This window comes from Myotis davidii, unplaced genomic scaffold, assembly GCF_000327345.1.
Source record: "Myotis davidii unplaced genomic scaffold, ASM32734v1 scaffold208, whole genome shotgun sequence".
NCBI classification, from domain to species: Eukaryota; Metazoa; Chordata; class Mammalia; order Chiroptera; family Vespertilionidae; genus Myotis; species Myotis davidii.
Genome location: NW_006299706.1, coordinates 2,589,647 through 2,603,652, shown reverse-complemented (window position 1 = coordinate 2,603,652; position 14,006 = coordinate 2,589,647). Strand labels below are relative to the sequence as shown.

The 14,006-nt window shown below is 42.4% G+C and overlaps 1 long non-coding RNA gene across 1 annotated transcript; it reads right to left on the bottom strand.

Annotated features, from left to right (window-relative positions):
* Window positions 1–6,014: 6,014 nt before the first annotated feature.
* Window positions 6,015–12,503, bottom strand: LOC107184976. The gene is made up of 2 exons (XR_001515893.1): window positions 12,428–12,503; window positions 6,015–6,097 (listed from the first exon to the last, which is right to left on the bottom strand). It is a non-coding gene; the product is annotated as an uncharacterized LOC107184976 (long non-coding RNA).
* Between the last annotated feature and the right edge of the window lie 1,503 nt (window positions 12,504–14,006).

Here is a 14,006-nt window from a genome sequence, read left to right as displayed (position 1 = left end):
ATTTTTATTGATTTCAGAAAGGAAAGGAGAAAGATAGAAACATCAATGATGAGAAAGAATCATAGATTGGCTGCCTCCTGCACGCCCCACACCGGGGATCAAGCCCATAACCCGGGCATGTGCCCTGACCAGGAATCGAACCGTGATCTCCTGGTTCATAGGTCGATGCTCAACCACTGAGCCATGTCGGTCGGGCTCAACTCACTTCTTGCTAGAGCTTCCCTCCCCTGCTCTGGTCCATTCATTATTCCAGTCCCAGGAAGAGGTTGTCTCCCCAGCGGTAAAACCCCTCCCACCTGCACTTAACAAGGAAGGTCAGGCAAGGTTGTAGTATTCTATTCAGGGCCTAGGAAGGGGAGTGGTGCCCTGTTTCTTCAATGACTTCCATACTGAGCACAGTTTTGTCCTTATCTTATTCAACTGCTCCCCTGCATGCAACACTGTTGACAACCCTGTGTTCCACTAGTTGCCAAGATCATTCCCTTCCCAGCTCTCCCATTCCTAAGACTGTTCCTTTCCAAATTCCTTACTGGGCTCCCCTCTGCACCCCCATTTCCTGTTTTCTCAACATTGGCCACATCTCTGTTTATTCTACACACGCTTCCTAGATGGTTTCAATTATGTCTTCTCTTCTTGCCTTCACCGCCATTAAATGCTGACTGTTCTCATCTACACAGCCAGCCATGACCTCTGACTGGAGCTTCAGGCTCATTGGTATAACCCATGGAGCATCTCTGCCTGGATATTCCACAGGCACCTCAAATATATCATGTCCCAAATGGAATTCTTTGCCTCATCATCCAGTGCTGCCACTCACTCCCCTTTACTTTGGGTTTCTTGAGTTAATGACATCACAATATATCCAACTACACCCAAGTAGAAACTAGGTGGAAGGCCATGCTTCCCTCTCGCTCTCACCTCCTACACCCAGTCAGTCACCCAATCCTACCAGTGTCACCTCCTAAGCATTTCTCACATCTACCCTCTTCTGGGCAATTCTACACTGGCCTCAATTAGGTCCTCACCAGCCTCTTAGAGAGTCTAAGCTTGTCCCTTTCCAATTCATACTCTGTACTGCCAGGATGCTCTGTTTAAAATGCCAGTTTGATCATGTGACTTAAAACCCTTAAGTTCCTCTGCGGGGAAGTGGGTGAATGTTCTCTGTACCCCCAGCGTTGGTAATTTATTTGGACTATAATGTCATTTAAATGGATGCATATATAAAACTAGGTATAAATATGTATTTATGGCACATAAAACTACAAGAGCAATGTCAATTTACCAATTGAATAAAAACAAAACTATAAAATCAATACATTTTAAAAATAAAATGTTCATTTATTGCAACAGATGATTGCTGAAACCAATTGCCGCACAAACTGTGATAGCAGAATGAATCCCTCCAGCGGGGGTCCCTGGAGTTGGGCGGGGGCGTGTGATGACTCACTTCTCCCACTGCTTTTCTCTCTTAGAACTTCTGCTAACCCTGTGTTCACTCACCATGCTGGGAGGACATTTGGCCTCCTCTAGGGCACAAACGCATCATTTACATATTAAGTCCTCCTTTTGTTCTCTTCCCATTAGCTGAGACAATGAAAGCAGCACTACTTGGTGCCAAATCATCACACAGTGGCAAAGACAGACACTGAAATCATTTGACAATATAGGTGTTAGCGTAGGTAACTAAATGACAGACACTGAAATCATTTGACAATATAGGTGCTAGCGTAGGTAACTAAATATTAAAAAAGGAAGGGAGCGAATGGAACCAGACATTAAGAAGCCTCAATAAAGGAAGGGAGCAAATGGAACCAGACATTAAGAAGCCTCCTCTACTAGGGAACTACAGCTTCACACACTGCCCAGGAGATGGCAGAATGGCCCGAAAAAGGTGATTAACACCCCTCCCGCCCCATGTAGGGCCAAAGAACCAGTGCCAGCCCAGGAAGGCTTGGGGCTTTGATTGGTTAGTTTTGAAGAAGCACCTGATCCTTTCCCAAGACTGAGATAATATATTCAGCCTAACAGCCGGAGTTTCCACTCCATGGTGCAGTGGGGTGTAGTTCAGCATGCAAACTGATTAAAGTCCAGTAGTCTATGGGTAGAGCAGGGAGCATATCTCCTGCCACAGGAGCGTCAGGAACCCATGGGGGGGCGGGGAGGAAGAGAGAGAGAGAGAGAGAGAAGAGAGAAGAGGGAAGAGAGAAGAGAGGAGGTGTGTGCTTTTTAATCTACCTTCCTCTACTGAAAACATATATTCTATTTTCCATATGCGGTCATTTTGTCTTGTCCTGATTATTTTCTTGTAGTTTTGTAAAAAACCATAGCTCTTTTACAAATCAATTTTGGCAAGGGGACTTCTACAGCAGTCTGCATTTTTAAAAGACCTCTTCTTTTACCTTCAGTTTTTGTAGGCAATGTTTTAGTTCCTGTGTGTTTACATTTCAAAGACATGATAAGAGTTACAACTTTTAGAGACAAAGAAAGACCGTAAGTTTTTTGGCGTGATTTATTTGACAATGCTTCCTGTGTAATTTAAAATACCATATAGGCCTGGCCAGTGTGGTTTAGTGGTTGAACATCAGCCTATGAACCAGGAGGTCATGGCACATGCCAGGGTTTCCGGTTTGAATCCCAGCAGGGGATGTGCAGGAGGCAGCTGATCAAATGATTCTCTCCCTTTATTGATGTTTCTATCTCCCTCTCCCTTCCTCTCTGAAATCAATGAAAATAAAAAGTAAAATGTGTTTAAAATGCCAAATAGGCCTTTTATAAAGAGAATGAACAAATCTTTGTGGTGTTTTAAGGATCCTTCTGAGAAATTACAAAGTTCTTAAAAACCTCAAAGATCAAGAAAATGACTAATTTTGAATCTTGGGAAGTTTGTCAAACATATCAAAAGTTTTAAAAACTTTGTTCAAATGGTCATACGTCCTTGTGGAACTGAAACCAGAAAAGTCAGCATTCATGCTGCCTGTCACTACCAGGCCAATAAGGAGACAAGAAGTGAATCTTTATTCGGATGGCTGGTGACCTGAGAAGATGATGGGCTGTGTACCCTAAAGACCGTCTTACATCTCGTCTCAAGCTGATCCTTTTTATAAGGAGAAGAAAAGTGTAGGTAAAGGGGTTGGGATTTGGAAAAAGGGGTTTGAAATTTAGGGAAAAGGTTAATCAGATCAAAGCGATTTTCTTAACATCCCTTCATCTGCTGACCTGGCGTCTTTATCTGTGTCCCAGGCAGTGGCTGTTCTCTCCCTAGAGCACAATGGCTCAGATACCATCTTGACTGCTTATGGTTTTCCGGGGCCACAAAGGTCAAATTGCTGGTAGGTCTCCTGGAGTCAGCGTAGGTCTGGTCATACATTTCAGTTCCTGGGACAACAGCTTTCTACATGCATTCATTACCAAGCCTAATCAATTCCCAACGACAAACACAATAAAAGCAAAAGTGGCATTTATCCCAGAAATACAAGGCTACTTCCACAATGAACATCTACAATATCAACAGACTAAAGAAGGAAAATCATACTATCATCTCAATCAATCCAGAGAAAGAATTGATAAAATACAAACATTCTATCTAATAACGACAACAAAGCCTTTCAGCATACTAGGAATACAAGGGAATTTCCACAATCTGATAGAAAAGCATCTCTAAGTGATCTGCATAGGACGTCATATTTAATGCTGAAAATAGCATATACTTTCCTCCTAAGATCAGAAAGAAGACATGGATGTTTGCTCTTGTTGGCAACATTGCCCTGGAGTTCTAGCTATCACAATAAGACAGGAAAAGGAAATACATATTGGAAAGGAAGGAGAAAATTATCTTTTTCTCAGACAACATGATAAAAAAATGTGATGAAATCTACAAAATACCTACTGAATTAATAAGTGGGATTAGCAAAACTACAGGACAAGAATCAATATATAAAAATAATTGTATTTCTATGTCATACAAGCAATTAGAAATTGAAAAATTTAAAATACCATTCAGCAATAAATTGATATAATCATCAACATGGATGAATCTAAGTAAAAGTTATACAAGAAAGAATACATACTTTATTTCATTTATATAAAATTCTAAAATAGGCAAACTAAGCTATAGGAACAAAAAGCAGATCAGTGATTGCCCAGGGAGAAGGAGTGAGAGGGAAGAATTAGAAAGGAGCAAAATTAAGTTTTGAGGTACTAAATAAATTCTTTATCTTGATTGGATTGTGATGATTGTTTCATGTATGTGTAAGTGTCAAAACTTATACATATTGTATCAAGTTGTACATATTAACTATGTGTAAGTTATTGTATGTCAATTTTTTTTAATTTTAAAGGACTTTTTTTCAGTTTTTAAAGCAGGCTTCCAGCAGTTTTGTTATTTTTATAATCATCCCTTTGACATTTTTCACCTTTTTGGTATCTCACATTGAATCCTGGGAACTTTTTCTTATCTGCAGGGAAAAAAATAATACATACACACCCTTTAGGGAAAAAAATAATACACATACACACCCAACTTCCCAAAATATTAGCCTTCGATCTAAAACTGGTTTTCTTTCACACATTTTCCTTATGTATCTTGGCACCTTCCCTGTTATTCAATTCGTGTCAGATACTCAGGGTGTTGATGGGAGAGCGCTGGTTTCTAAGGTAACCACAGACAGGAAGGCAACAAGCTTGGGAGACTCAAGTGCATACCTGGGAGGTGACCTCTCAGACAATACAGACCTCCGCTCAGTGGGAGCTAAGGTGGGAGGCCCCTTCTCCAGGAAGTGCCTTGAGATCCTCAGACGTCACGAGGGGGCAAATTTCTGGGGGTAATATCTCAGGGACACGTAGAGGGGAGACAAAGAATTGAGAGCGCTACAGTAAGATCTGCTGGTGACTGCACCACGGGAAAAAGAACTCTCTGGAGGGCTGAAGAGTTAAACCACTGACTTCTCCTTCCAGTCCCACTGGCCCGTTTCTCCTCCGTAAGCCCTGTACCTCTTCATCTTCCTGAGAAGTTTCTGCCTGTGCATTGTTCTTTGGTTCTGTCTCTTCCCCCAGCATCTGACACAGCACCTGTAACATAGAGGCAGTGTTGTTGACAGCTAAGCACAGACTCTGCGGCCAGACTGCCTGGACTGCCAGCTCCGTGACCCTAAGCAAGTTACCGGACCTCTGGGCCTCTGTTTCCCACTGAAAATGGGGCTAATAATAACTACCTCCAAAGGTTGATGAGATGAGCTAATGACTAATACTCGGTTTGTTTAGAACAGTATTTACAAAGGAAGTACTATATATGCATGTTTTGGGTATTATACAGGCATAACTCAGAGACATTGCAGGTTCAATTCCAGAACATTGCACTAAAGTGAATCCTATATAATAAAACCCTACTATGCAAATAGACCAGTCGAACGACTGGTCGCTATGACGCGCACTAACCACCAGGGGCAAGATGCTCAATGCAGGAAGCTGGGCTCAGCTAGAAGCGGGGCTCACAGTTGGCGAGTGCAGCAGCAGTGGCGGGGGGCCTCTCTCCTATCTCTGCTGCAGGCAGGTGTTAAGGAGCGAGGGGTCCCAGACTGCGGGAGCCCCAGACTGTGAGAGGACACAGGCTGGGCTGAGGAGCCCCCTCCAGTGCACAAATTTCGTGCACTGGGTCTTCTGTATAACAATAAAGTGAGTCACATTAATTTTGTGGCTTCCCAGTGCACATAAAAATTTATGTTTATACTATACTGTAGTCTATGTGTGCAATATAGCATTATGTCTGAAAAAGCAATGTACACCCCTGGCTGTTTTTGCTCAGTGGTTACGAGTATCAGCCTGTGAACTGGACCAAAGGTTGCATGTTTCATTCCTGGTCAGGAGCACGTACCTCAGTTGCAGGTTTCCTAGCCCCGGTGGCACATGTGGGAGGCAACCAATCAATGTGGCTCCACTCTCTCTAGAAGTGGATGGAGCAAATAGCCTTGTGTGAGGATTTAAAAAATAAATTAAGAAAATTAAAAGGCCATGTACATAAAATATTTTATGGCTTAAAAATGGTAACCATCACCTGAGCCTTTAGCACGTCATGATCTTTTTGCTGGTGGAGGATTTTGCCCTGAATTTGTAAAGAAATAAAAATTAAAAATGCAGTATTGAGAAGAATGGCAGCATCAGAGATCTCCTCGGTTTCTCCCCCTGAAACACCAACCAGTTAATCAACTATAACTCAACAAAGGATCTCCTGCCCCCACAGAGAAGCACACCCGAGAGATCCGCACATTGAAGCATCCAAAAGTGGGCAACTGGGAATAAATGGGGAGGTAAGACGGGAGGAGAGCCCAGGTGGCCATGGATGCAGCCCTGGAAAAGAGAGGAAGCCGGTGGCAGCAGGCGCCTCTGTGGGCTGGGAGAAACAGAGAGTTTCAGTGGGCTCTCCAGCATTGCGAATGGTGCCAACAGCTGCTGAGCACAGAACAGGGGCTCTGCCGTGGCTGTCCACTGTTGGGCAGTTGTGTTTCAGACGAAGAAATGGAGCCACAGAGCCCTGCCGCCCCTTGGAGAGCCCACTGAGGCTCCCTTCCAGTTGCCTTTGGTGTTGGGTCAAGGAGTACATTATCTGGAGACAAAGAACTATCGCAGTAGAATCACTGCTTTCCCTCCGTGGTTGATGCCCAGGTGGGGCACACTGGGAGCACCCCCTGGAAGTCCCGGGGTCGCCATTATGGTGAGGGCAAAACAAATCCCATCCCAAAGCAGCTGTACTGTCTGACAGAAGCTGAGGAGGGCAGCTTTGGGAGGTCACAGAGTAAAAATCTTGTGGTTCAGTGCCACCTACTGGAAAACAGTAGAAAGACCTTTTCACAGAAAGCTGGAGAAAGGTCAGTAATAAAACAGATGCAGAGACAAAGGAGACCAGCAAATACCATGAATATCCACGATAATGAGGAAACTCAGAAAGAAAATGAAAGATCTCCAGAAAGCAAGCTGGGGCACATGGAAATATGTGATATATATATATATGACAGAGAGTTCAAGATTGCAGATCTGAAAATACTCAATGAGATGTGAGAAAATATAGACAGGCAGGTCAATGTACTCAGAAAACAAATTAATGAACAAAGTGAGTACTTTAACAATGAGATTGAGACTTTTTATAAGAACCAATCAGAAATCCTAGAAAGGAAGCATGCAATTAAGGAGATTAGGAGCAAACTACTGAGTATAGGTAACAGAGCCGACCGGATGGAGAAAAGGATTAGTGACATCAAAGATAGGAATCTAGAAAAGACACAGAGAGAAAGAGAGAGAGACCAGAACATTAAAAAAAAAAAAGAGCTCTATGAGAACTATCTGACTTCATCAGAAAAAGCAATATAAGAATTATAGGCATACCAGCAGAAGAAGGGAAGGAGAAAGGCATGGAGAGCCTATTCAAACAAATAGTGGGTGAGAACTTCTCAAACCCATGAAAAGAGCTAGATCCTCAATTCCAAGAAGCAAACCAAACACCCAGATGCCTCAATCCAAAGAGGCCCTCTCCACAGCACACGGTATTAAAACTGTCAAAAATTAATGACAAAGAAAAAATTCTCAACGCAGCCAAGGAAAAGAAGGAAGTGACCTACAAAGGAAAACCCACCAGAATGTCAACCTACTTCTTGGCAGAAACTCTACACAAGCCAGAAGAGAGTGGAAGCAAATATTCAAATGACTGAAAGAGAGAAATTACCAGCCAAGAATAATATACCCAGCAACATTATTCTTTAACTATGAAGGAGATAAAAAGACTTTCCCACAGATACAAAAGCGGAGTGATTTTTATCAACAGAAAACCTCCACGCAGGAAATACTCAAGGGAGTTATTCTACCCGAAAGAGCATAAGGTCACAACACTACGAGTAAGATCACCAAAAACAGACAGCATAAACAGGGATGATTTGTGATGACAAAAACACAAAAGGGGAGGGGATAAATGCCTGAACTGGGAAATGAGGATGGAGATCAGATGTACTCAAAAGAAAAAAAAATACTACTGTATATATGCAACTTTAATTTTCAAAAACCTAAAAGTAACCACACACCCCCCCCACCCCCAAATTACGAAACATAGCTTTAAAAATGAGGAAACAGAGGGGGAAAAGTATGAAATACCACAAAACAAAAACAACAGACAGAAACACAAGGAAAGAACCGATGGATGCACAGAGCTATCAGAAAACAAAAGATAAAATGGCTATAGGAAATCCTCGGACAGCAATAATTACTCTAAATGTAAATTTGACTGAATTCATCAATAACGAGGCACAGAATAGCAGAGTGGTTCAAAAAACAAAATCTAACCTATGCTGCCTCCAGGAGACACATCTAAGCTGCAAAGACAAAGATAGGTTCAAAGTGAAAGGGTGGAAAATGAGTCTCCAAGCAAATACCACCCACCGAAAAGCAGGCGTAGCCATACTTATACCTGACGAAATAGAATTCAAGATAAAAAAGGTAACAAGAGACAAAAATGAATTTTTTAAAATATATTTTATTTGATTTTTTACAGAGAGGAAGGGAGAGGGATAGAGAGAGTCAGAAACATTGATGAGAGAGAAACATCGATCAGCTGCCTTCTGCACACTCCCTACTGGGTATGTGCCTGCAACCGAGGTACATGCCCTTGACCGGAATCAAACCTGGGACCACCGAGTCCGCAGGCCGACGCTCTATCTACTGAGCCAAACTGGTTAGGGCCAAAAATGAACATTTTATAATGATAAAAGTGATACTACATTAAGAAGACATAACAGCCGAAGCCGGTTTGGCTCAGTGGATAGAGCATCAGCCTGCGGACTGAAAGGTCCCAGGTTCGATTCCGGTCAAGGGCATGTACCTGGGTTGTGGGCACATCCCCAGTAGGAGATGTGCAGGAGGCAGCTGATCGATGTTTCTCTCTCATCGATGTGTCTAACTCTCTATCTCTCTCCCTTCTTCTCTGTAAAAAATCAATAAAATGTATTTTAAAAAAAAAAAAAGAAGAAGACATAACACTTCTTAATATATATGCACCTAATTAGGGAACAGCATGGTACTGCCCGGCTGGTGTGGCCCAGTGGTTGAACGTCAATGATTGTGTCTTAGCCTATCTCTCCCTCTAATTCTGTTAGTAGTTGCTTTATATATTTCGGTGTTTCTCTCTCTCTATCCTTCTCCCTTTCTCTCTCTCTAAAAGCAATAAAAGCATATTAAAAAACAAAGAAACAAAAAACAGAATGGGATTGGCAGAAAAACAGACATACATTGGAACAGAACTGAGAGCCCAGATGTAAAAACATATGTATATGGGCAGATTCTTTTCAACAAAGGAACCAGAAACACACAATGGAGTAAAGAAAGGCTCTTCAATAAATGGTGCTGGGAAAACTGGAAAGCCACATGCAAAAGAATGAAACTGGATTTGTCCCCATGTACAAAAATTAACTCAAAATGAATCAAAGACCTAAATATAAGATCTGAAACAATAAATTACATAGAAGAAAGCATAGGTACTAAACGTATGGACCTCGGTCATAGAGAATGTTTTATGAACTTGACCCCAAAGGCAAGGAAAGTCAAGGCAAAAATAAATGAATGGGACTATATCAAACTAAAAAGCTTCTGCACAGCAAAAGAAACCAACAACAAAACAAAGAGGCAGCCGACCAAATGGGAGATGATGTTTGCAAACAATAGCTCAGACAAAGGTTTAATATCCAAAATATATGGAGAACTCATAAAACTCAACATCAAACAAAGAATCCAATTGAAAAATGGGCAGAGGATTTGAACAGACACCTCTCCCAAGAAGACATACTAACAGCGGACAGATATATGAAAGGATTTTCAACCTCACTAGCAATTAGGGAAATGCAAATAAAAACTATAATGAGAAACCACCTCACACCTGCTAGAATAGCTATTACCAACAAGACAAGTAATAACCGGTGTTGGAGAGGTTGTGGAGAAAAGGGAGCCCTCATTCACTGCTGGTGGGAATGTAGATTGGGACATCCACTATGAAAAATGGTCTGGATATTCCTAAAAAAATTAAGAATAGAGTTACCATATGACCCAGCAATCCCTCTTCTAGGTATGTACTGAAAAACTAAAAAACATGTACTTGCAAACATATATGCGTCCCTATGTTCATTTCAGTATTGTTCACAGTGGCCAAGACATGGAGACAACAGAGGTGATGTTTAATAGAGGATTGGATTAAGATGTGGTACATAGCCCTAGCTGGTTTGGCTCAGTGGATAGAGCATCGGCCTGTTGACTGAAGGATCCTGGGTTTGATTCTGGTCAAGGGCACAGGCCCAGGTTATGGGCTAGATCCCCAATGGGTGGTGTGTAGGAGGCAGCCGATCAATGATTCTATTTCATCAGGGCTTAGGCCCAATCCCTGTGGCATCGGGCCTAAACTGGCAGTCAGACCTCCCTCTCACAATCCTGGATCGCTGGCTCCTAACTGCTCACCTGACTGCCTGCCTGATCCCCCCAACTGCCCCCCCTGCCAGCCTGGTTGCCTCATGCGACTTGCTGTTCAGTCATTTGGTTGTCCCTCACTAACCCTCCTGCTGGCCTGGTCGCCCCATGCAGCCTGCTGTTTGGTCGTCTGTCTGGTCATTTAGATCATGATGGCCTCTGGCTTTTTATATATTAGGATATATGTGTGTGTGTATATATAGATATATGATACATATAAATAATGGAATACTACTCAGCCATAAGAAGAGATGAAATACTGCCATTTGTGACAATATGGATGGACCTTGAGAATAATAGCTAAGTGAAATAAGTCAGGCAGAAAAATCTAAGAATCATATGTGGGATATAAAACGGAAACTCATGGACACAAACAGCAGTGTGGTGGTTGCCAAAGGGAAGAGGGTAGAGCAGTGTTCCTCAACCTTCTGGCCCTTTAAATACAGTTCCTCATGTTGTGACCCAACCATAAAATTATTTTCGTTGCTACTTCATAACTGTAATGTTGCTACTGTTATGAATCGTAATGTAAATATCTGATATGCAGGATGGTCTTAGGCGACCCCTGTGAAAGGGTCGTTTGACCGCCAAAGGGGTCGCGACCCACAGGTTGAGAACCGCTGGGGTAGAGGGTTGGGGATGATGGGGCCTAATGTATGGTGATGGAAAATGATTTAACTTTGGGTGGTGGGCACACAGTGCAATATACAAATCTTGTAACATAGAAATCCACATGATCCTATTAATCAATGTCAACCCAATAAATTTAGATAAAAAATAATTTAAAAAATTAGCCCTCACCAGTTTGGCTCAATGGATAGAGTGTCAGCCTGCGCCTGAAGAGTCACAGGTTCGATTCCCGTCAAGGGCACATTCCTGGGTTGCGGGCTCGATCCCTCACAGGGGGCGTGCAGGAGGTGGCCGATCAATGATTCCTTCTGTCATCATTGATATTTTTATCTCTCTCTCCCTCTCTGAAATAAATATATATTTAAAAATGCATGCCCTAGCCAGTGTGGCTCAGTGGATAGAGCGTCGGCCTGCGGACTGAAGGGTCCCAGGTTCGATTCTGGCCAAGGGCACATGCCCAAGTTGCAGGCTGGATCCCCAATGGGGGCCGTGCAGGAGGCAACCGATCAATGATTCTCTCTCATCGTTGATGTTTCTATCTCTCGCTACCTCTTCCTTCCTCTCTGAAATCAATAAAGAAATATATATTTAAAAAATAAAAATAAAAATGCAGTATCTGCGAAACACAATAAATCGGGGTGCAATAAAACAAAATATGCCTGTACTTCATATTAAAATTTTATTGGGAGCCCAACAGGTTGAATGAATAGAATATTCTGAGTGACAATAAAATAATGTCTGTAACACAGGCTTAATATCGGTTATTACAGCTACCTAGAAGCATTCTGGCGAAATCTAAATCAGCTAAAAAAATAAATCACAAAGCGTTCTCAGCCTTAGGACTAAACGATAATTAAGCAAGCTTTTCCATATCATTTTTCCAATTGATAAAAGTTAAAGAAGGTGAAGGATCTCCAAGAAAAAGGGGCACTATTCGTCCTGTGGTGACTTTGCTAGACCTATCCCCTAACTGCATGCCAGCAGGAGAATGACTAAATAACTGCAACCTGAAGTCCGTTTTTCTATAAAATACATGTGTTTGGGGCTGGGGATATTTACCCATGAATGAGAAGCTGCTTCTCTAGAATTCACAATGTGAACCATTCCCGTACCCCACTGCTGTCCCTCAGCTATTCAGTTATTCAGCTTCTAGATCTGTCTCAGCAAAAAAAAAGTTGACGATACCTGTTGTTTCTTTTACTTCTCACACTTAAAAATGAGGAGGTATGCATTCTATCAATGAATGGATTTCATGCAAATCACCTAAAATTCTTCTTTGCCATTGTTTCCTGAGTGTGAATGAACTTACCATAACAACTCATGACCAGAAGGACTAATGTCCTACCACAGGATGTTGGGCAGAGAAAAGGATGCATTTATGAAGAATTCTGTGGAAACAAGTTAAAAGGACTATGTCAATTCAAAATCACTTCTTAACATTTATCCTGGTTTTCCTGCCCAGCACTATAGTTTACAGAGGCCAGGCTTGATCTTAATTAATCCTTAGGTAACAAAGCTAGGAAAGCATACAGTCCAAAACAAATTCACTCAGTCCATTGGACTCCTTGTCTAGTGCTCTTTCCATTAACCAATAGCTGCTCCGAAATTCCTACAACGCGTAGTCTGTGTTGGGCACAATATAATCTCCTTTCCCCCTTAATTGCAAATTTGCAATGTGCTTACATAGCCAGCTAACTTCAGGGAACTCTATCCTGCTAAAGCCACCCCGTCCCCCTAGGCTTCCAAGAGGAGTGTACAAAGAAATGCACTCGTGTTCATGAGGAAAGTATTTAAGAATGCATTTACAATTGTATTTAACTATAGTAAAAACAATTACTTAAGCTTTATTAACACTGATTTTTAACATACAGACTGGCCTACCACTTTTACTGGGTCACTACTTTAGAAGCCATCTGTCTCATGCAATATGTGAGATTTTCCCAGGAACCAGTGGAAATGCCATGCACAATGCTTGTCCATCCACTGGACAAAATTAAGCCTAGTGATTGCTACAAACTTTACAGTTCTTAGTAAAGACAGGGAGAATGACCATGAAAAAAACCTTTGTTCTACAGAAACTCATTGGTTATCTCCTGGGGAAAGGCCTCAAAAGGGATATTGAGCATAGAGGAGATACACGTTTTTATTTTACAATGTTCTATGATTAGAAATGGCTGGCAAGAGTTTACCATCTACCACTTACTTTCAAAAACAAACCACAACAAAAATCTATGTAATCTGTGCCTTAAAGTGAAGATGACAGTCTATTAATGAGTGAGAAAGTCATTGCTTTTCTTTTTACTGAAGAATCGTTTATTGATTTTGAGAGAGAGAAAGGGAGAAGAGAGAAACATGGATAAGAGAGCGTCAGATCGGTAGGCTGCCTCCCGCAGGCCCCCCACCAAATCAACCAAGTGAAGGTCTCTTTCCCCAAAGTCGCTGGGTGTTAGAAGTCGGAAGGGCCCCCAAATGGGAGGAAGCCGTCAAAGAGCTCCTGACTCCCAGGAAGGGGGCCCGAGACAAATTAAAATATATATATATTTTTTTAATTTATTTCAGAGAGGAAGAGAGAGGGAGAGAAACATCAATGATGAGAGAGAATCACTGACCGGCTGCCTCCTGCACGCCCCCTACTGGGGACCGAGCCCACAACCCCGGAATGAGCCCTTGACCGGAATCGAACCGGGACCTTTCAGTCTGCAGGATGACGCTCTATCCACTGAACCAAACCGGCCAGGGCCGCACAAATTTTTGAAAAATAGGATGAAACTAGAGGTGGAGACAGGGTGAGCAGTGGCGGTGGGAGCGCAGGGTGATGCTGGTGAAGGCGAGGCAAGACCTGGAACGTGGGGAGCGGGCCTGGCAGCCGGCGGGAGCGGGACGAAGGC